The sequence below is a fragment of the Sminthopsis crassicaudata genome, chromosome 2 (genome assembly GCF_048593235.1).
Source record: "Sminthopsis crassicaudata isolate SCR6 chromosome 2, ASM4859323v1, whole genome shotgun sequence".
NCBI lineage: Eukaryota > Metazoa > Chordata > Mammalia > Dasyuromorphia > Dasyuridae > Sminthopsis > Sminthopsis crassicaudata.
The window spans coordinates 221346404-221369070 of NC_133618.1; positions in this window are offsets into that span (position 1 = coordinate 221346404).

The window sequence follows — 22667 nt, forward strand, 5'->3', positions numbered from 1 at the left end:
AGACAACTTTCTAAGTCTTTATGTTATAGAACAATTGCTAATCTTTCATAAATGAAGGATGTCGTCACTCCTCAAATTCCTCAAGACATATGTCTGAATGACCCTCCATCCCATTCCCAACACCAACTCAAACCCCACAAAAAAGACACAAGGAAGATGAAAGACATAGACTTTACCCTCCAATAGTTTCAAATCTAATTATATATATATATATATATGTATATATATATATATATATGTATATATATATATATATATATATATACATATATATATATATATATACATATATATATATATATACAAATATCTATCTAAAATCTCATAATACAACATAGAATGAGAGTATAAATGTTGTGCCACAGTTCTCTTTTATTGTCCTGACTCAGTTTCCCTAATTGTCCTGACTCAGTTTCCCTAAATTATCCTGCTTCATTTTCCCTGAATTGGTCTGCCTCAGTTTTCTAATTGTTCTGCTCAATCCTGCAACACCACCCCTTCCTCCTAATCATGATGATCCAGATAAGGAGAAAGACCTCTTAGACATCATCATAATGTTGGGTGCCTCTCCCCATTTTGTAATCCCAATTTATCAGATGTCCCTCATGTCTACCCCTCCCCATCAGAACTAGATCCATAGTCCCGTTCCAACTCTCAGCACCCTGACTCTGCCCCTGACTCTGTCTACCCCGTGTCTGAGCCACGTGTGTACGTGTGTATGTGTATATATATATATATGTCATTGAGAACTCACTTTGTTTTGCTGGATTCTTGGAGATGATAGTCTCATTCAGCCCTGGGACCAAACCATGGATCCATTTGGTCCCAGTAAATCTCTCCCTTTAAAATAAAATATTAAATACTCTCTAATCTCTATATCTTGCCTCAGTTTCTCCGGCATTACACAAAAGTAAACCCAAACAAAGGATTATGAGAAATTTTAGGAGAGATAGGATCATATGAGTAAAAGTAAAGTAAAACAGATATCTAAATGCCAGAAGGGACATTTCACCTTATAGATATAACTGTAACTTGATGGGATGAGACCCATAACTGGGATATGACTCTTCAGAGTATGTGTCTTATTCAAAAGAAACAGAATAGAGCAGAGGGAAAGAATAGCTAGATTTCATTGTATTTTTAAAATTAAATATTTATTTACTTTCACTGTGCACAAAATATATACTTACTATTCACTATGCACAAATATAGTGAAGAATATTAGTGTAAAAATCCATGGAGGGGAAAAAACCCTGTTTTGTCATTAGAATATACTACATGTCACCTGGACAGAAAAAAAATAGATAAGGAACTCAGGAAGGATACAGTAATATGGGGTACTTCAATTATCTAGACATATGTTCAATCTCTCTGTCTCTCTCTCTTTCTCTGTCTCTGTGTCTCTTTCTCTCACTTTGTCTCTGTGTGTCTCTTTCTCTCTCTATCCCTCTCTGTCTCTATCTGTCTTTGACTCCGTCTGTGCCTGTGTCTCTCTCCCTCTCTCCCCCCCTTCTCTCTCCCCCCTTCTCTCTCTCTCTCTCTCTCTCTCTCTCTCTCTCTCTCTCTCTCTCTCTCTTCTCTCTCTCTCTCTCTCTCTCTCTCTCTCTCTTCTTTCCCTCCCCTTCCCCTATCTCCAAGAAGAAAAGCAGATAATTTATTGACTTGACTTTTCCATGGTGATAATTTCATCTTTCAAAAGATGGATGAATCAAGAATGAAGAATTCTATTCTAGATTGATTTTCAACCACAAGGAAGAAATTGTTTTGGAGCTGGGAATGATAGAAATTTTGAGGGGAATTAACCATTCAGTTTTAAAATATTAACTAGAGAAGGGCAAAGTAAGGAAATAAGCAAATACTATTTGCCAGTTACTGGGCCAAGTGTTTTACAAATATTATCTCATTTGATCTTTACAACAAACTTATGAAGTAGATAATATTATTATCCCCATTTTACAGTTGAATAAACTAAAGTACATAGGAATCAAGGGATTTAACTCAGGGTCATGCAGCTAGTAATGGTCCAAGTCCAGATTTGAATTAAGGTGTTCCTGACTTCAGACTCGGTACTTCTCTTTTATGCAGGAAAATGGAAGGAAAGGAAAACCACATATAAACTCTCAAAGACCTGACTAGAATAGTTTAGTTCTACAAGCTTAGATGAACATACTTTAGATTTTTGGAAAGCCTGCTTCAGAGGATTCAAAGATAGGATGGATAAGATTTCATGAACTAAAAAATTCCACAGAGGGAATCAGCTCAGGAGAGATTGGGAAATTCTCAACAATGTACTTATGAAAACACAAAAAGAAATTGCAGTGAAGAGGAAAATGGAAACTTATCTCAAGAGACCAAAGTACATGTACCAGAAACTCACTAACTAACTTACATTGTAAAAACACATGAATAGATAAATGATAAAAAAAAAAACCAGATTTCTCCAAAGAGTTGAAAACTATTAACAATCTTATGAAAGCCTTTCCTAACTCTAAATAACAAAAATTTAAATTGAAACCACTCTGAGTTTTCACCTCATACTAATAAATGGGCTAAAATGTCAAAAAAAAAAGGAAATAATCAATGTTGGAAGAGTTGTGGAAAAACAGGCACATCAATATACTGTGAGTACAGTTATGACTCAGTCCAACCTTTATGGAAATCCGAAATTATGCTAAAAAAGTGACTAAAATGTTCATACATTTTGACTTAAAGATAATACTGCTAACATATAGCCCAAGAAAGTCAGTGACCAAAAAGAAGGCTCTACATAGCAAAAAAATCTTTATAATGGCATTTTCTGAAGTAGCAAAGAACTTGAAGAAAAGTACATAATCAACAAATTGGGAATAGTTCAACAAATTGTGGCATATAAATAAACTTGATATTTCTGTATAAGAAGAAATAATGGCTACAGAGAGGTATGTGAAGAAAAATAACAAATGAAGTAATGCAAAGTGAACAGAATCAGGACAATAATAAACACAATGATTATAATGTAAATGAAAAGAACAAAAACAATAAAATGAAAACTACATGCCAGGAAATCATATTGACCAAGCTTGATTACAAATAGGCAGCTAGGTGACACAATGGATTCCTGGAGTTAGGAAGAGCAGCGTTCAAATCTTGCCACAGACATTTGTAACCTGGATAATTCACTTAACTCGGTTTCCCTTGTTTCCTAAATAGCAAAGTAAAAATAATAATAGCCTAGAAAATAATCTATCCAGGGTTGTTGTGAGGGCTAAAGGAGATTATAATGGTAAAGTGCTTAACACAGTGCTTGATGCATGGTACACACTATATGAAAGCAGTTTATTGCATGTGTGATGAGAGGCTGGTCCTTGCATGTGGTGAGGGCTACTCCCTCAATCATAACAGGAGGATGTCATTGTGTGGTTCAAAGGAAGGCAGGACAGACATCATTACCTTCTTTTTCCCCTATCCTTCTCCAAGGAGTCTTTAATTCCCACCAGTAGAGAAAGCAAAAAAATTGGAGCCAGAGGTCACTCTGTTGTTCTTAGAAAGGGGATACTGGGCTTAAATTATAACCATCAGCTTCCTTAAATTTTATTAGTCTAAGAGATATGATGAGATTCAATCTTTCAATCATTATATCATTGGGGAGCAAGGAGGACCCCCAAGCTTTATAACCAAGGCTTGATCACCCTGGCCTACAAAATATCAGTTCCACAATGAACACGCATAATGATAGCAAAGAAATCCAAATCATAGCAAAACAGAAATCAAAGAAGGATACATACCAAAGGAGCATATATACCAGAAGAAACAAAGTGAAATAACCCTCCCATTGAGGAGGAAATAACTTGGTTCAACTGAGAGAGAATATAAAATCTCACCCAACGAGAGACTTCCTGAAGTCTTCACAAGTCTTCACCCTGTCTTCACATCCTTCACAGGAAAGAAGGAAGGAAGGAAGGAAGGAAGGAAGGAAGGAAGGAAGGAAGGAAGGAAGGAAGGAAGGAAGGAAGGAAGGAAGGAAGGAAGGAGGGAGGGAAGGAAGGAAGGAAGGAGGGAAGGAAGGAAGGAAGGAAGGAGGGAAGGAAGGAAGGAAGGAAGGAAGGAGGGAAGGAAGGAAGGAAGGAGGGAAGGAAGGAAGGAAGGAAGGAAGGAGGGAAGGAAGGAAGGAAGGAGGGAAGGAAGGAAGGAGGGAAGGAAGGAAGGAAGGAAGGAAGGAGGGAAGGAAGGAAGGAAGGAGGGAAGGAAGGAAGGAAGGAGGGAAGGAAGGAAGGAAGGAGGGAAGGAAGGAAGGAAGGAGGGAAGGAAGGAAGGAAGGAGGGAGGGAAGGAAGGAAGGAGGGAGGGAAGGAAGGAAGGAAGGGAGGGAGGGAGAAGGGGAGAGAAGGGAGGAAAGGAGAGAGGGAGAAAGTAAAAAACAATTGTCTTAGCAAAAAAAAAAAAAAAAAAAAAAAAACTAATTCAATTCCTATCCTCAAGCTTCAATGGCTTATAATAAAACTGTGCAGGCTTCAGTGGCCACAGAGAGGGCATTATGCATAGTCCCAAGTCCACAGAGTCATTACTCTGCAGCCTCACTAAACTGTCTCCTCTACTGGGGGAGGATGCCTAAACCTATTTCCATGATAAATGAGAGGGCTCCCCAGTCAGGACATATTTATGCTCCCTGTCTCAGGCCACCTGCCTGGCTCTGTTTTGGCAGACTGGGAGAGCTTTTAGCAGAGAAGCAAATGGGAAAGTTAATTGAGAAACTGCAAATAGACCATCTTGCTTTGGAGGTGGGAGGATCATGGAGTGCAGGGGATACTCTTGTTCCCTGATGTGGAGAGTAGTGATTTGATGAAACTCAGTAAAAGCCAAGGAGTCAATAGAGAAAATTCAACCTTTTCCCAGAATAGTCTATGCCCCAAACCCACACATCCCCTCTCCTCACAAAGGGGTATAAAACTGAGTGTGCTTCCAGAATGTATCTGGCTTTTCCTGCTGCTAAACTAGTAAGGTCTCAGAAGGCCCACTGACAAGAGGGCAGGAGGTCTGCTTCTTCTGCAGGTCAGAATTCTGTTTTGAGAAGCTAACTGGCATAATAAGCAGTTAAGTGAATACAGCCGGACTTGGAGCCAAGAAGACTTCAATTAAACTTCTGCCTTAAACTCTTATCTAGCTATGTGACCTCTCTAGGAAAGCCATTTACTCCCTCTGCCTCAGTTTCTTCATCTGTAAAATGGGGATGATAGCACCTATCACACAAGGCTATAAGGAATAAATCACATGGGATTCACATGAAAAGTACCTAGCAAAGCTTAAAGCCCTATATAAATGGTAGCTATTATTATTAATAAATATCAATATACCAGTGCTAATAAAGGGTATAGTAGGCAGCATGGTTCAATGGCAATCACATGAATGGACCTGGGAGCAGGAGATCTGGATTGAAATAATGGCTTCCCATTATATGTCATGAGAGCATGGGTAAAATATTCAAGTTCTTTGGGCACCAGTTTCCTTGTTGGCTCTTGGATTGGGGATTGTAGGTTTTTTTGTTGTTGTTGGGGTTTTTTTTTTCAGAAAGGACCCAACTTTTTATTGGTATAAACAACTCTTTATGAGGACCCTCTGAACAATAATGTAGCTAAGTATATTCTCTATAACTTACACAACAAAATCCTGATAGGGTAAATAATGAATTCCTTGAGATGATTGCATTATTTGCATTCACATTGAATTGTTTCCATTGGTGTGGAACTTATCAAATTAGATTTAATTAATTTCAAATATATCTAACTACTTTCAGAGATTATTCATTAATTGAGAAAGCTGCCTTTTGGTAATAAGAGGTTAAGAGACTTGTTTAAGATCACATGATTAATATGTGTCAGAGGTAACTGTTGAATCCAAGACACTTTCTGAGAGGATGATTTTCAGTAAATTTCATATTCTGCCTCTCATTCTTTACTTGAAAGACAGTGATAGTTTTGAGTTTATTTTTGGAGGCAGTGTCAGCTCTTTAGGATTTACTTTTTCATCTGGAGCAAAAACAGTGGACTTCTTAAGATCACTAGACCATTCTGCTTCCCAGCCTTTATATAAAACTGGCTCTCTCGGAAGAGTCAAAAGTATCTCTGCAGAAATAAACAAAACAGCTTTCATATATTGAGAATCCAGTGTCATAGCAAGAAAAATGCCATAGCTGGGGAAAAAGGGATAACAAGCTGCAGAGCCCATTGTATATGTTAGCATTGTAATCATTTTCATTGTCCTGAGAAGAAAATCTCTGATATTTCATGTTTTCTTTAATCAGATAAGTATATGGTTGGTGGTTTTCTCTTATAAAAACTGATATAAGTCAGTTTAATAACAGAAAGAGCTCTGATCTTGGATTCAGAAAACTGGTATATAAGCTTTGGCTTAGGCCGAGGAAGAAAGGCAGGGTATTAGAGTAGAAAGAGGAGTAGATTTCCAGTCAAGGCTCTGATCTCTACTCAACCTTTTTACCTGTGTGACTTTGGAGAAGAACTCTCACCTCTCTGAGTCTCAGTTGCTTATAGGTAAAAATGAGGGAAGGGGACTAAATAAGTTCTGAGATTCTTTCAAACAAAAAAAATCTATGCATTTCACATTCTTCCTCTCTGTTCATTTTCCTTCCTGATAAATTAAAAAGAATAATCATGGATTATTTACCTCACAAAACTATGGAAAAAATATAATTTAGAGGGTAAAAGAGACCTATAGATGGGTCTTCCCATTTTACATATATGGAAAATAAAGGCTAGAAAATGTAAATAATTTAGAATCGTAGAATAACAGATAAGGTAGCTTAGAATTCAGTGAGTACAACTAACTCCTCATTTTATGGATGAAAAAATTAAATCCCAGAGAGATCATTGTACACAGCAACAACAAGATTATACGATGATCAATTCTGATGGACATAGCTCTTTTCAACAGTGAGGTTGCTGTTGAAAGACCAATGATCTTGTAATGAGGAGAGCCAAATGCACCCAGAGAGACAACTGTGGGGACTAGTGTGAATCACAACATAGCATTTTTACTCTTTTTGTTGTTGTTTGCTTGCATCTTGTTTTCTTTTTCATTTTTTTCTTTTTGATTTGATTTTTCTTGTGCAACATGATAATTTGGGAAATATGTATAGAAAAATTGCACATGTTTAACATATATTGGATTACTTGCCCTCTAGGGGAGGAGATGGGAGAAGAGAGGGAAAAAAAAATTAGAACACAAGGTTTTGTAAGGGTGAATGTTGAAAATTATCCATGTATACAGTTTGAAAATAAAAAGCTTTAATTAAAAAAAGGATTCCAGCACTCTTCTCTCCATGTACCATGTACCATGTACCATGTAGCTTCCTAGCAGATATAAAGTTACTATATTATGGCAAAATGTTGTTGCCATAAAGCATAACATAAATTACAGTACAGCTACTGTTAAAGTCAGTATTGTCTAGTGGATAGAGAACTGACTTTGGAGTTACTAAGACCTTGGACTCAAGTCCCATTTCTGACATACATATGTACTGGTATGTGTGTAGCCCACACACATGTGTACTGACCATGTGATCATGAGAAAGCCATTTAATTGAGGCAGCTAGGTAGAGGAGTGTATAAAATTGGACCTTGTGTTAGAGCTGAGTTCAAATCTAACTTCTTTCTACAGATAGAATCAAAACATACAGAATATCTTGAGGTAACAATGACACTTTATATAGACAGTTGCAAAGGAAAGCAAGCTAACTTTGGGATCAGAGGATCTGGATTCAAATGCTGATCAGGCTATTGTCTGTGGGACTTTGGCCAATTTGTTTTTACTTTGTGGTTCTTGTTTTCCCCATCTATAGATGAGGAGTAGATTAAATCATCTCTCAGATCCCTTTTAGATCTAAATCTATTGCTCCATGATATTATTATTATTGTTGTTTTCTGTAAGATGGCAGATCTATTCTACCCTGACTTTGCCAATTATCTCTTGAGATATATCTTGAGATACAATCCTACCCTTGAGAGAATGCTGAAATTCTGAAGAAAGAGGGATTGTCCTGCCAGCATGTAAGGAAATAGATTTTATTGGGGGGAGCTTATTCACAAAGGCTGGATCTGGGCAGGGGCAGGGCACCAAACTCATGCCAGGCCAGGTTTTATATAGAAACAGAACAGAGAAGGCATAGTGCCAGGGATGGCCTACAGTCACATGCAAGTTTTCCCACAGAATAGTTAGAGCCTCTTTTGCAGTTTACATTAAAGGTAGTTTATATTAACTGTGGAGTCATATTCACATTCTCAAACTCTGACTCCCAAGTACACTCTACTAGTTGCACTCATGACCTGCTCATATATTCTTTCACATCATAACTTCTTAAAAGTTCTCTGAATAGAGTATAAGTTGTTCCATTAACACAGAGAAAGCAGACACACCTACCAACGAATTACACTGGAGGCACAATCCACAACAGAAACAAATACAAGGGAATTGCCATAATTTTACAATTTTCTTTCACCCTATTCAAACAGGGGGGAAAGAAAGAATCAATAGCATTTAACAATTAGTGGAAGAACTAGATTTCTGAACCCTATTTATTAGGATTCCTAGTGGAATATCGGAATTAAGTTTAGAGACAAAGAAACATGGTTTGGGCAATTATATAACATATTGAGTGTAATATAAAATAAAATCATTTTATTTTCTCAATTTTCCCATTTTTGTCAATAGAAGACCTATCACAATTTTCTTTGATTGTTCAATGTAAAGAAAATAAAATTGATTAACCACAGTACAAGATTATGTAAAATCACAAAAGTTCACATGACATCATGAAAGAACTCAGTATATAGATATAAAGAAACAAAAAGCTGAAGAAATACAATAATGACCATCAGCATTAATTAACACCAAATCTCCTTACAGTCAAATAATCTTCTCTTACTGTCCAATTAATCAATACATTTTATCTTGGATTCTAGATGTTCTGTGTAATCATCTGGGATTTCATTTTCAGGGCAGTTCTGAAGTGTTCTTTAGTAGTTTTCCTTTTCTTGTTCTGAGTTACTTACAGGTATTAAGATGTTCCTGCTAAAATCTTTTATAAAACAGATCTCAATACAAGTTAATATAGTTCATCAAATTTTGCTTCTCCAGTACTCGTTCACATAGTGAAAACCAGGTCTAACCTTATAGTACTGATCTTATTAACAATAGAGCTATAAGAAGAACATTAAATTAGGAACTCATAATTCACTTGAAAATTCAGAGAACTTTCATACTGCATTAGAATCACTTACATTTGACATATGATTGATTTTGTTGCTTTCTCAAATTTTTTCCACTCCAATTAATTTCAATTCCCTTGGAAGGATAACATGCTACTAAGGATTTAATCTTATATATAAAAACATAGGTAAAAACATTCATTGCATATAGACCCTTAGTTTGAATAGTTACACAAATTAATTTATTTAAAGATGCTAATATTATTTCAATGTAACAAAAGATATGGGATGGGATGTATAAATACACTAATTAATTCCCAATTGTATTCTTAGGATAGAGTAGATCAAATGAACTGTTTTTATTAAAACATGTTGAGTTGTTAATCATATTCAAATGGATTAAGTATTACCTAACTTTGCTGTTCACTAAATTGCCTGATTGCAATGAAATTTTATTCCTTAAAGCAAAAACAGAAGAGGTTTCTGACTTTAACTTCACAAATTAATAAGTTCATATTTTTGTTTAACAAATTTTGTTTTTAACCTTTATCCAATTATTCCTTTCTATTCTGCAAGAATGAGCTACTTCAGAGATTTAATCTTATACATGACTATGTTACTATTAGCAGGCCGATAATCCCAAGCACTAGTTAATTAATTGTTGGGAATATGGAATGAATAGACTTTCAGACTGAAAACAGTAAGATCTTACATAATTGCATCGTGCTCATATTTTCTACTGGTCACCTGATTATAGAAATTTGTTATAAAAGGGAAAAAGCAGGGACATGTTTATAACAGTGTCAAAAGTAATCCTCTAGGCCTAAACCTAAAGGCACTAAATAACTAATCACATATATGCTAGGATAAAGCATCCTTACCTCATTTGATTTCAGGTAAGAGTCACAGTGGACAACAAATCAAGCAGTAACAATTCCACTTCATCACCTCAGGATTAATCGGGTAGGAACATTCCCATTCGATGATACAATAAGGGAAATTGAATCAAGAAGATCCAATCTTTAGCCACAAAGTCATTGTCTCCTCAGTCTTTTGCCAGATAGAGCTTTGTGAACTTACAATTAAAGATCACACTTTCTCTGAATAGTTTGTGGTATTTCCCTCAGATGCTGGATTATTAACTTAATGATCTATCAGACAACTCTACATGAATTCAAAACTTATAAGAAAAACAGATTACAGTTCCAAGAGATTCCACCTTAAATAATGTTTCACTAATCATAACCTGGGTCTGGATACAATTATTATTATTTTCATAGTGTTGCAATAAGCAATAAAAATTTAGACTTACACATACAAAGGATTTCACTTAATATATTTCACTTGTTTTCTTCATCTCAAGTTTAAACTCACCCTATATATTTTATATTATAAACATATAAATTCTCAATCGCCCAATTCATTGTTTAAGACTTCCAGAAAAAAACCTTTTGACCTTGTCCAAATAAAAGGTTTCAAGAAATTTGGCAAGCTTACAAATAAGGGGATTTTACAAGATTTTTTTATATATAACATATAAATGTTGGTCATTTCTTACAGAACAATAATATTCCATAATATTCATATACCAAATTTATTCCGCCATTCTCCAATTGATGGACATTCACATAGTTTCTAGTTTTTGGCCACTACAAAGAGGGCTGCCACAAACATTCTTGCACACACAGGTCCCTTTCCCTTCTTTAAGATCTCTTTGGGGTATAAGCCCAGTAGTAGCACTGCTGGGTCAAAGGGTATGCACAGTCTGATGACTCTTTGAGCATAGTTCTAAATTGCTCTCTAGAATGGCTGGATGTATTCACAATTCCACAAACAATGTATCAGCAACACTTCCTTTTCTAATCATATACCAATATTTTTTTTTCCCTGTCTCTATCCTATCTGCCCTCTTATACAGCCACAAGTCTGAAATGGAAGAGACAGAAAGAAAGAAAAATTCTCCTTGTTTTCCTTTCCTCTAGAACAACTTCTATTTTTGCAAAATAACATCCCTTGTTTTGCTTGTTTGTTTGCCATTTTTTATCTTGAGGTTATTTTGGTTTTTTGTTTCTGATACAGAGAATAATTGCTACTTCAAAACCTCTTTCAGTAGTCTCATGTTTGCCTAGGCTATTAATCTTCCATTAAGCAATACAAATATCCAGTAGCATATGAATTTTCCTTTGTCAGGACATGAGCCAATGGGCATTTTCTGGGCATTCTTGTACTTGCTGAGCTCTAGCTACCTTTCTCACCTGGATGTGAATGGCCAATTCATATTAGACCCAGGAAATTAGCCATTCCTCCTTCCAGGAATAAAGATGACCTGGATTTCCCCTGTGAAGTCTTCTCTCCTCAAGCCCATTTCTTCAATATCCTTCTGATTTCACAAATTGTAAGGTGGCAGATCTGTTCTGCCCTGATTATGCCAATTGTAGGATGGCAGACTATCCTAAGTTATGGTCCCACTCCTGAGAATACTGAAATATTTGAAAAAAGTCCATGCCAGCATCACAGCAAATAGATTTATTTTTACTTACAAAGGCTCAATCTGGGTAGCAGTAGAACAAAAGCAGCCAGGCCAGATACCATATAGAAACAGCACAAAGAAAGCATAGGTTCAGGGATTGCCCATAATCACATGCAAATGTTTCCATGGGATGGTTAGAGCTTCTTTTTCTGTTTACATTGAAGATAGTTTAAATTAACTGTGGAGTCATATGTCACATTCTCACATACTGGCTCCTATTGTACATTATCATTAATACAATCACAGTGATAACTAGCATCTATCTATATATCTATCTACCTATCTATATATATACACACATGTGTATGTGTGTGTTTTATATAATGTTTTTAAGTTTACAAAGCATTATATATGTTTATTTGCTTTATGTCACTGATTACTCAAAACAACCCTATCAGGAAGGTATCAAAGCCATTTTGTCAAAGACTTTTGCTTCTATTACAGAGGAGGAGAGTGTGAGCCAGAAATGCAAATTAACTAGCCTAGGGTCACAAATCAGTAGCTGGGCCTCTAGCTGATGCATTGTATAACCCAAACAGTGAGAAGAAAGTCTAAGGTCTCATGAACCCATCACAACATAACTGTAAGAAGAATTACAATTCTCAGGGCCCATCCTTACATTAGAATAGCAATGGCATGCAGTAGAAATGGCATTAAAAACAAAAAAACAACAACACCACCTTAGGTTCAAGCCCAAAATTTGCCTAACCAGTTGTGTGACTTTAAACAAATTTCTCAACTTATTACCTCACTGATAAAATGTCATTGAAGGTACCTTCAACCTCTATAGCAACCATCTTATGATCTTACAGCTGTCCCAATTTCAGATATCTTCCTTGGAAGAACCCTCTGAGGAATTAGGTCATCAATAATATTCACTAGATTTTTCAAAGACTTTGAAATAATTTTTTTTTACAATTGTCTAAAAGATCATTTACGAGAGTAAAGTCACTCCTGTTACAGAGAAATCTGAAGGCATAAAGAGTACTTTGGAATGATAAAAAAGGGAAAAAGAAGAGAGGTGATAAAGAGAAGATCCTTGCCCAAAGGGTTTCAAATTCATAGTCTGCATTGCCTCCATTATTCTTTCTCTAGATGTGAATGGCATTTTCTATTACAAGTCTTTGGGAATTGTCTTAGATCACTGGTTGCTGAGAAGATCCAGTGTATCATAGTTGATCATCATGTAATACTGTTACTGTATAGAATGTTCTCCTAATTCTGCATACTTCACTTAGCATCAATTCATGTAAGTTTTTCTGAAACTGGTTAGCTCATCATTTCTTATAGGATAGTATTCTATTACAATCATACACCACAATTTGTTCAGCAATCCCTCAATTTCTAATTCTTTGAATACCACAAAAAGAGCTGTTATAAATGTTTTTGTACATGTGGGTCCTTTTTTACCCCTTAATGATCTCTTTGGGATACAGACTTAGTGGTGGTATTGTTGGATAACAAAGTTGGGCATAGTTCTAAATCTGAGCAAACTAATTAGCCTTTTGGAGTCTTGATTAACTTGATTAACTCATTTATAAAATGGAGATAATAACAATTACCTTATCCTGATGGATGGGATTGTTGTAGAGAAAGTGCTTTATAAACTTTAAATTGTTTTATAAATGTGAAATATTTTGCTGCAATGATTTTTTAAAATTTATTTATTTATTTGTTTTGAGGCTATCTCCCTATCTTCCCCATAACAGAAGTCTGGTGGTTACTTAATCTCATTGCTGATTGGTACAGAAACTTGGCTCTTTTCTAGACAGGCCTATTTGCCCTTCCTGAAGCATTCTATGGCCCAGGGACTCACCATATTAGCATAAATTGACATTTGATAGTCTTAAACCCCATTACAACTCAGAACTCCCAGTCCCAAGCAATTCACCCACCTAGGCAGCCCTACTAACAGAAATTATAAGCATGTGCTACCATAACATGTTTTGTTGTAGCATTAAAGGATGTTTTCATAAAAATATATGAGAGGAAAGGAAGATGGAATAGTTATATGGTAAGAGGGAGGGATAACCGAGGCCCTTCAGGGACATCCTTGAAAAATCAAAAATATACAAAAAAGGTCCCCCAGCATACTGGGTGTACCCCTTGTGGTGGAGTTATGGGATGATATGCCCAAGAGTTGTGTCAGACGGATAATCATGAATGGATTGTAATCTCCGCCCTTAGGGGTAATACCTACATCAATAATTTATTGACATATTTTGAGTATTGATGATCCATTTGAATATTTATTATTATTATGAGGACTAAATAAGATAATATATGTGAAATTGCTTTGTAAACAATAAAGTACTATACAGAGGTAAAATATTATTATAATTGTTATTACTTGCCTTCAAGATAGCTAACAAGAGCAACATAGGTTAGCTATCAATCCCCTATTTGAATTTCAATTTCCTCATTGATCAAAAGAAGATGTTGGGCCAGATGGTCTCTAAGCTCTTCTTATTATAATTCTATATTTCTTATTATTCTGTGTCTCAGGTTTTATAATTTGATTATGACTGAGTCATCTGCCTAAACCTGACTACATAGCAACATTTCTCAAAAAAAAAAAATCTCTTTCCTCCATATGCTTAATAATCCATCTGTAGAGCTTAATCTCTTTGTCTGAAAGCTTTTGTGAACTCATGGAATGTTAGAGGTGGAAGTGACCTCAGAAATTGCCCAGTCCAAGTTTTAGCTCAAGGAATAATCATGTTTTCACAATAGGAAGGGATTCTAGAGATCATTCAATATACTCATTTAACTTTTCAGATAAAAATATTGAGGTAGAGACAGATTTCAATTTCATCGATTTAGAGCTGGAGGAGGCCTTGGAAGCCAATTCTACCAATTCTTCAATTTTACATTTGAGAAAATTGAGGGTCAAAATGTTTAAATTACTTGCGTAAGGTCACACTGCTAATATCAGAGGTAATATCTGAATCTAGTTCTTCTGACTCCAAAATCCAAAAGTTTTTTCCCCTATCCTTTATTGAATAAATCCACTTTGCAGTATACGGATGATGAACTTCTAGACTTTCTTTGAATGCTTCCAATCACGGAAGCCCCCCCCCCCCTAAAAAGCAACCTATTCCATTTTCAATGTGTTTCAATTTTTTTTCACTCACTCATTAGATACAGATTAGATACACTCATAGGGAAAGATATTTCATTCTGGGTAAATAGTGGGGTTATTAAAAACATTAGAGATGAAAGTGGCCTTAGAGACTGTCTAGTCCAGCACCTTCAGCTTGCAGATAAAGAAACTGAGGTCCAAAGAAATTCAAGTAATTAATCTATGTAGGACTAATTAACTAACTAAATAAATAAATAATCATTAACCAACCAATAAATTAAATAAATAAATGGAAAAATTTTAAAAATAAAAGTGAATAAATCAGGGTTTGAACATAGCTTTACTTCATACCAAATTCAGTGTTCTCTCCATGACATCACACTGCATGTGGCTTATTTTCTCCTTAATAATAACAAAGAATGAGAGTAGATTCTGAGAGCCATAGAGAAGCAAAGAGCCAACAAAGACACTGATAATCTGGTAAGAGGAAATGGTCCCACTGAATATAAAACATTAAGGTTGAGGGCACTGTGGACAAAATTTCCCATTTTTCTCCAGGTGGACCTTAGCTTTGCTGCCAACAAATGCTCTCTCCTCTCCTCTCTGAATCTAGTCATTCTTCATGCTGCTTGGGTCACCAGCAAGCCCCCTCTGAGCTCTGCTATCCTCTTGGTGCCTCCTTTAAGCAATAAACACATAAATCACTGAAACCATCAACAAAGTTTTCTCAATTTGAAATGGGATGAAGAAAATTGCAGTTGGCGTTCCCCTATTAACCGTTACGCCTTGACTAGATTGAAGGAGCCAAGGGTCAGGAACTAAAAATGTCTTGGCTGGGTTAGCTCTGTGCCACAGCAGCCATATTGCAGAAGAGCTAGTTGCCATGGCACCAGTAAACCCCTGAAGAGACTGATGAAATACTGATTTGTTGTGACCAAGCCAGCCTTGTTCATTCGTCAGGCCCTAGCTCATTTCCTCATATGTTACCTTGGCTGATCCTTTTAGCAACCCTATGAGGAAGAGAGACATATTAGCTCTGGTTCAACAAAAGGGGAAAGGGATGGACCCCAAAACAATTGGCTTTTATGCAAAGGGCACTGCTGATGTGACTCTAGTTGGATATTTATTTCATGTGCAACATTCCAAAAAAGGCATAGTAAGGAGGATTAAACATAATGGTCCAAGAGAAATTATATCAAAGGTCCATTTTAGCTCTGATATCCTACAATTCAGATCTCTTAAATTATCTCAGTGAATTTGAAAACAAAAAAGATATCCCTACCCTTTAAAGGATATGTCCTCATGCCTTCACATTGCTGCCTCATTCAATAGCATCCTCTTCTGTCTCAGTTTAAGACATACTTTTCATCAAATTATAATGATGATGGTGATGGCTTTTATGTAGCACCTTCTATGTATCAGACACTGTGCTAAGTAAGTGATTTACAAAGAGTGTATCATTTGAACTTCCCTACTCTGAAACATAAGTGCTATTATTCCCACTTTTACCATTGAGAAAACTGAGGCAAATAAGTGCTTGGGATCACACAGCTAGAAAGTATATGAGGCTAGATTTGAATTCAGATCTTCTGGATTCCAGTTCTAGCTCTCCATTCACTGTAGTATGGAGCTATCTTCCCCTTATGACATTATAGCCCAAGACAAAAAGCCAGTGAGAGAAAGTGGTTCTTTTACTTATCTCTAAACAACTAGATTATTTTCAAAATCAATATTTTTTTCATTGGATGATAATTTATTTTTCTTCTTCCCCTCCTTCCCCCTTATTGGAAAGAAAAACAACAATAATAACGTTGTAACAAATATTCATAGTCAAGCAAAACAAATTCCCGCCTTGACCACATCCAAAAATCTGTGTTTCATCCTGCACATTTAATCTGTCACTTGTCTGTCAGAATATGGGGAACATTCTCCTTCATGGGAGTATAACTAATCATTGCACTGAGGAGGGTCCTTAGTTCTCTTGAAGTTAATTTTTATAACATTATAATATAAATTGTTTTCCTGGTTCTATTCACTTCACTCTTTAACATTTTATTTGTTTTCCTGAAACTATTCCTTTCATTGTTTATTATATAACAATCATTTTCCATTTCATTCATATACCTTCGTTTGTCTAGCCTTACTCCATTTGAAGACCATTCCATTAGTTTCCAATTCAACTAGTTTTATTTCTGACATCCAAACTCATCCAGGGAGGAGCGAAAAGAAGATTCTGCCATGGATTATAGTAGCGGATCCTACTGAGAATATAAAAGGTATCTAAGGGCATCTGGTTTAACCTTCTCATTAGAAAGAGGAGGGAACTAAGGTCCAGAGAGTTTCAGTGACTTGCCCAATGTCTCACAAGTAATACATAATAGAAGCAGGATTTGAATCCAGTTCCACTGTACTATGCTACCTCACACATGAACTGGAGCATTGGGATATACTTCCCCCTCTTCGGGAATCTTATCTATTATGTGACTTAAGCAAATCACTGAACTTCTATAATCATTGGTTATCTCACTTGAAAAAATATGTTAATATCTTATTTTATATAACGTAGGGGTATAAATCACAGAATACTACTATTAATAGCTAGTTTATATATATACTTTAACGATGTTCCGGGTACTGTGGAAAATTATAATAATTATTACAGTTGATCTCCATTTTAAAGATGAGGAAATTGAGGGAGAGGTTAAATAACTTAGAGTTACTCAGCTAGTAAGTGTTTGAGACCAGATTTGAACTTGGGTATGTCTTATTCCAGGCCCAGAGCTTTATTTATTGTGCCACCTAGTGTTCTGAAGGGAATAAGCATTTAAATAGCATCTACTATGTACCAGGCTTTGTATTAAGTGCTTTACAAATATTCTTATTTTATCCTCATTTGAAGAACCTGAAATTCGAATTTGCCTTTTAGTAACCTCAAGTTCAAGGGTTTGGAGATTTATTTTTCCAGATAAAGAAGGGAGTTTCCTAAACAGCCCACACATCTTTAAAAAAAGAGGATATCTAAATTTAAATTTTCATCAGAAGCAAGTTCCTATACAATACTAATCTCTTGGAAGGAGAAAATTATGCATGGGGCCTTTAGAAATGGAGGTATATTAAGGAAATAAGGCATAATATGAGAAAGATCAAAAGCCCTGGGGTTTTACCTTCTGCTATCACTGAATCGTTAGGACAATAAAGTCTGAGGGAAAGGAGGGTGGCTCTCCTGTAATCCAGAGTTTGGTTTTTCTTCAGGGTGAGAATTCCAATCAGATTTATACATTCCAATGGAGCAGAAAAGAAAAAAACAAACAAACTGGAATGCTACATAGGCAATGCAAAATTACTTTTCTTTGCAAAATTGAGTCTAACCCAAAGAATAATACCATGAAAGTAAGAGATTGCATAGGGTCCCTGGAGAAGGTAGAATTTCTTGGAAAGGGAGGAAAATTGTATAATTTATTTAGAGTAGACTTTGAGTCCTTTTATGTGGTTTCTGTATTTTCATGGGGGGAAAATGACTATCCTATATCTGATAAAATAGCTAGAGTACTTGCATTCATATGCATGGTGTGCTAGACACAAACTATAGTTGAACTATATAGTCTGTTATTTCTTTAAGAACAACTCTGGATAAGGGCAAAATGAGTCAAAGTCAGACAACTTGATAGACCACTTCCAAAATTGATCCCAGTCTATGTAAACCAGAGAATCTACATTTGATAGGTGCTAAATAGACATGATTGATTGCTAATTACATCTCTTCAAAAGAGATGGAGGATTCCTTACGAATTCTTTAGTGTTGTTTTAAGACCTTCCTTTGCCTTATTGTTCACCTGGATTCAATTAGCAACCCCTATATTAAAATGACAAGAAAATAAGATTTAAAGGAAGGAAAAAAGGACTATCTGATGCTTATTAGAGTAGGAGAATGGAAGTCAAGAACTCTTGCTTTTATTTCTGCGTGTTGCAAGTTTACTATATGATTATGGAAAGAAGCAGAGATATAGAAAATATTATCCTTTAAGGTCAATATCAATTTTAACCTTTTTTAATGAAACTTTCTCTTCTCCTCTCAGTCAGAAGTTATCTTTACCTTCCACATTTTGAATTTCTATATCACTTTCTTGTGCTCCTTTCATACTTTTTTTGTGTGTGTAACATTAGATTTAATAGCCATGGAGAGGACATGTTATAGTTACTATGGAAACTGTTACTGTGTCTTTAAAAAAAAAGAATGTAATATTAGGAAGTTACAGTTTAAATGTTGTCTGTGAAGAGTAGTTTAATTATTGTAATGGAAAATTACCTGTCATGGTGAGAGAGGCTAGGTAAGCTAAAGAAAAGATTTAGAGAACTTCTGCCCTGATAGACTAAATTTGACTCACACCTTAAGAAGAAACATTATAAGTAGAATTCTTGAGAGATTTAGTCTGCTATCCTGTGAGAACGGAATGGTAGGACAGTATTTCCAGAATTTTTTTTAATGTTAATTTTTTTTGAGGCAATTGGGGTTAAGTGAGTTACCTAGGGTCCGAAATCAGAGCCAGCACTATGTATTTCCAGAATTAAGAAGCCAATTGTAGCTTTGGTAATTAGTCTATCTGGCTGTGATTTTTCTATGATACATTGTAAATAATTTTTTAGATATTATTTTAATATTCTATACTGTTAAAAATATGTACAGATATATGTGTGTATAAGAATGTATGAATATACACATATATAATTTGCATATATGTACATAAACATATGTGAATGCCATCATATTTATTTAAGACTAAGAGATTTGTGAATTCATATAGAGGGACAAGTAAAAGTTTATGGAAAATGGAGCTTTTTGTTTCTATTCTTTATTTAACATTTAATAAACTATGACTCAGGACTAATTGATTAGTATTGAGAAATGTTGCAATTTTAGTAATTTATTAGGAGATATCAAAGTATACTCTAGTGATTGCCTTAGAATCTTATATTCAGCAAATTGGCAAAAGTGACAAAAGTTGAAAGTAGCAATTTTGGAAGGATTGTGAGGAGACTTTCTCTAAGGTACATGTAGCTGTGGTGGAGCTGTGAATTGATCCAACCATTCTGAAAAACACTCTGGATTTTGTTAAGAAAGTGACTAAAATATTCATATCTTTTCACCCAGAGATCCAGCTGTTAGAAACATATCACAAGGACATCAGTGACAAATAAAAAGATTCAATTTTCAAAAAATAGTAGAAAGTATAACAATGCAAATAAGGGAATGACAATAACAAAATCATCCAAACTGAATGCTGAAATTATAATGCTCAATCTTAGCCCCAAAGATGTGGCAAAAGTAGCCCCTTCCCCAAGTTCTTTGCTGCTACATATAAATTTATAATATTTGAATATAAATCATGGAACATAATATATAATGTCTGACTTTTTGAATGTGTTAATTTTCCTGAACTCTTTTTTTTTCCCTTTAAAGTGAAAGAAGAGTGATACATTTGGAAATGTATGAGCTGTAAAAACAGAAGATATCAAAAATATGTTTTCTAAGCTTTATAGGGGCAGCTTAGGTGGGGCAGTGGATAGAGCATTAGCTCTGAAGTCAAAGACCTGAGTTCAAATCTGGTCTCAGACACTTAACATTTCCTAGCTATGTGACCCTGGGCAAGTCACTAAACCCCAGTTGCCTCAGCAAAATAAATAAATAAACAAATGAATGAATAAATAAATAAAGATGTGTAGTCATTAAAAAATTAAAAGGTTGGATTTAATTTCTTAAGTTCATTCCAACTTTTAATTTTCATAGTTCTATATTTCTACTTTGCTTTCAGCTTTCCATAAAATTTTCAGCACTCCTGGTAAATAGGTATTACAATAAACAATTTGTGTTAATGGTGGCCCATGATATGTGTAGCTCATGCAAACTACATATCCTTTCCCAAGCTAGATATAACTTCTAGGAGGCAACTATAAAAGGCCAAATGTTTCTCCTGAAACTCTCACACATTTCTCCTTTAGTAAAAGAGAAAACGAGAGTCTGTATTCAATCAGAGCTCTACACAGTGAAGGAGAGAGAACGCTCATCAAATCAGCTAAGCATGGTTCCTCCTGCATGGGCAATGTGAGCTTGAAAAACAGATGCTGCTCACCAATTTTTGATCAGACAAGAAATCATGTGTCATGTGTTCGTTTCGAGCATCAAATTTTTAGAAAAGATGTTGACAATCTAGAATACATCTTTATGTGGGTGACCAGGAAAATGAGAGATTAAAAGTTATGTTATACAAGGATTAATTGAAAGAGTTAGGAATATTTAGCCTGGAAAAAAAGTTAGGGGAGAAAGTACAGCTGTCTCCAAGTACTTCAAGGTCTGTTGTAGGGAATATGAATGCACCTAATTCTTCTTGGTTCCTAAGAGCAAGAAGCAATGGGTGCAACTTCAACCTGACCTAAGAGGGGAAAATATTTTAACATTTAGAACATTTTAAATTTATAAGGGGGTTGTTGAGATAAAAATGAAAAGTCATTTGGTACTGGCTAAGAAATCGAGTAATTGATCAATGAAATAGGCTAGGTTCACAGGACAAAATAGTCAATGACTATAGTAACCTAGTGTTTGACAAACGCAAAGACCCCAAATTTGGGATAAGAACTCACTATTTGACAAAAACTGATGGGAAAATTGGAAATTAGTATGGCAGAAGCTAGACATTAACCCATACCTAACACCCTATACCAAGATAAGATCAAAATAAGTTCATGACTTAGACATAAACAGTGATATTATAACCAAATTAGAAGAGCAAAGGATGGTTTACCTCTCAGATTTGTGGAGAAGGAAGGCATTTGTAACCAAAGAACTGGAGTACATTATTGAATACAAAATGGATAATTTTGATTATATTAAGTTAAATTTTTTGTACAAACAAAACCAATGCAGATAAGATTTCCCTTTTGGGAAGAAATAAACTGAGGGCAAAAGTGTTCTGATAAAGGCCTCATTTCTAAAATATATAGAGAATTGGCTCAAATTTATAAGAATTCAAGCCATACTCTATACAAAAAAATGAAGGGGAGAATTATATTTATACTTTGAGCAAAAAATCTTACCACCTTTTTTTCTCTCCACCATAGCACCCCATTTCCCATGATCATACAGACAAGCCCAAATCTGATTCATTACAGTCTCAAAATAGCTATGTCAATATTCTGAAATCATTAACTTTATATTGTTACTCTATTCTCCCCTCTCCACCACCACATATACTAAGAATAAACTGATATCTAGCTTTCAATTGGTTGATACTCAGGTATATACCATCCTCACATGGCTCTATCTATTATGGTGCATTTAAAAAATAATTTTATTGATATTTGATGCTTCTTGCATCACCACAGTATCTTATGTCACCTCCGTTTCTTGTATCCTTCCTGAAAACCATCACATATGACAAATCGTGTGTTTTTTAGAAGAGGGGAAATCATAATTGATCAAAACAATGAGAAAGTCCAAAAAGTGCAATGTATAACATCTGTGGACCTTTGAGGTGTATCGTAGTATCTCAGAGTTGTCTTAATTCTCATTTCTCTGATCAATAGTGATTTAGAGCACATTTTCATATGACTAGAAATGTTTTTAATTTTTATCTGAAAATTGTTCATTTCTTTTAATGATTTATCAGTTGTAGAATGGCTTGAATTCTTTTTTTTTTAATTTTTAAAAATTTATTGGTTTATAAGTATAAATGTGTCTCCCAAGCAAGGCATCTTTATTTTTTTTCACAGTATCTACAACAGTGTAAGTGAAAAGAACAATGGTATATCAAAAATCAAAAGTAATATAACAAAATTATAAAGATCAAATATCATATGTACTGTCA